Source organism: Microtus ochrogaster, chromosome 8 (genome assembly GCF_000317375.1).
Source record: "Microtus ochrogaster isolate Prairie Vole_2 chromosome 8, MicOch1.0, whole genome shotgun sequence".
In the NCBI taxonomy this organism is placed as follows: domain Eukaryota; kingdom Metazoa; phylum Chordata; class Mammalia; order Rodentia; family Cricetidae; genus Microtus; species Microtus ochrogaster.
The window spans coordinates 34,278,566-34,281,150 of NC_022015.1; positions in this window are offsets into that span (position 1 = coordinate 34,278,566).

Below are 2,585 nucleotides of genomic sequence, written 5' to 3' on the forward strand. Positions count from 1 at the left end.
ATAAATAAATAAATTTAAAAAAAAAGAAACAATAACCATGAAAAGGTTGGGATGACTAATTTTACGCCAAATTGATATAAGCCAGAGTCATCAGAAAGGAGGGGACATCACTGGAGAAAATGCCTCTGTAAGACTGGGTTGTAAGCAGGCCTGTGTGACATTTCCTTAATTAGTGATTGATAAGGGAAGGCACAGCACATTATGGGTGGAGGACAACTCTCAGCTGGTAGTCCTAGATTCTACAAGAAAGCAGGTTGACTTGAGTTTAGTGCTGCTTGCATTTAATTCCAGCACTCAGAAGACAAGAGGCCAGCCTAATCTATAGAGTGAGTTCCAAGACAGCCAAGGCTGCACAGAGAAACCCTGTCTTGAAAAACTGAAGGGGGGGGGTAAGGGAGGGAGAGAGGTAGATAGATAGATAGGGATAGATAGATAGATAGATAGATAGATAGATAGATAGATAGATAGATAGATAGATAGTCCTGAACAAGCTATGATGAGCAAGCTGGGTTTAAGTTTCCTGCCTTGGCTTCCCTTAATGGATTGTGACTTCAGAAGCGTCAACAAAACAAACCTTTTCTTCCTTAAATTGCTGTTTTTGGTCATGGTGTTTCATCACAGCAATAGTAACGCTAACAAAGACAGAGGTGAATTCAGAGAGGTTTCACTGAGGACAGAGGCAGAGAGCTTATTTGCATGTGGTTAGATAAGATATTAATTAACTAGCGACAAGGGAGAGTTGTTGGAGAAGTGCAGGAGCAGGGCCATGGCAGGACTGCGTCCAGACGGAAAAGTGGACAGACTGAAATTTGAGTGGAGAGTGACCAGTAGTCAGACATCCTGCCCCAGGGAACAATAAGGAGCTTTTTTTATGTCTATACATCCCTCAAGGCACATATTGCTTCTGATGGCCATGTGATGGTCATGTGACGGTCATGTGACGGTCAGATGTCAGTTTATGGGACTATCTCTGCCACCACTGCTGCCATGGGAGAGTTAGTTTTCTCTCTTTTTAAGTGTCTGGTGTATTCAATACATTCAATTTCTTTTTTTCTTTTTTCTTTTTAGAGACAGGTTTCTCCGTGTAACCCTGGACCAGGCTGGCCGCGAACTCAAAGATCTGCCTGCCTCTGCCTTGGAAGGGCTGGGAGTAAAGGTGTGCACCACCACTACCCAGAAAGGCCTGGCTTTTCTGAGACCATTTTAATGCACCCATGTGTCCTTGTGTTCCAATATATTTTGATAAGCTTGTAGGTGGTAACTTTGCAATTTCTTAGTAATGTCAATTATCAGTCTGTGCCTCATGGGTGGTGCTGGAAAGGTGGTGGTGCCTATGTGCTTGAATGAGATACAGGGTTGCCCTGCCTCTACTTCTGCACTCAGAATAGAGTCACACGCTGCTTGTAAAATGGAGTCACCCAAGACAAGGCACAGCCTGAAAGCTGTGGTTTCACATAAAATGTAGTAACTTAGAGCAAGTACAGCCTGATCTCTACATTAGGTTAGCCTTTGACCACTAAGCTACAACACTAGCCTTTGAAAAAATTATTTGAAGACCAGTATCAGCTACAGAACAAGCTTGAGGCTAGCCTGAGCCACATGAGACCCTGTCTAAACAAAAATTAATTTCGAGACAGCGTCTCATTAACTTGCCTATTTGATCTTATACCTCCAATTCTCTTTCCTTAGCATCTGAATCAGCTGGGATTACAAACTATGGACTACCATGCTCAATGACATTTGTTTTATTTTTTCTATGGTTCTGGGGACCTCAGGCATGGTCTCATACATTCAAGAAAAATGTTCTGCCACTGAGCCACACCCACAACCACTTTAGAATTTTTGAATCCTTCCATATGTATACGTTGTTTTTGAGCATGGGTTACTCTGCTTTCAGGACCTGGCCTTCCCTGGCTTTTTGTCACCTCAGGTCATCTAATCACAGAGATAGCCACTGGGTCTGAGGACTTATACATCTCTATACTTCAATAAGCTCAGGATCTAGGCACACCTGTGCTAGACAAAGAACTTCCCCGCCTCCCCCCAGCACTCCACAAGGTTCATTATCTATAACCTACTGAAGAAATTACAGGAAAACTGGGCCATTTATAAAACCGACAGGAGGCATGAGCAGACCCAGGTGAGCACAGGAACCGAGACAAGGTCAGGCGGTGCTGCAGAAGCTTTCTGTTTGGGATGCTTCGCTAGTCTCTCCGAACAACCCCAGCTGGAGCCTGCAGAGCCCTTACTGCCTAGTGATTATGGTGAAAGGTGGGGCTCTCATTCCTCAGGATGGCACATCAGCAGCCTCTCTTCTAATGAGGAGCGGCCTTGAAGGACCATGTACTCAGGTTCCAGGCTTGAGTGGTGAATATGATCCTGGTACTTGTGTCTCTGGGAGGGAAAAGGTGCTGGCAGGTGGAGGAGTCTTTCCTACAACCCCTGGTCAGGCCTGATGTAGCACACTGTGTGACCCTATGTTGTCTACTTTTTTTTTTTTGCTGTGACAAACACCTGACAAAAGCAAGTTAAGAAAAAGAGGCCTTGGGCTGGAGAGATGGTTCAGAGGTTAAGAGCATTGCCTG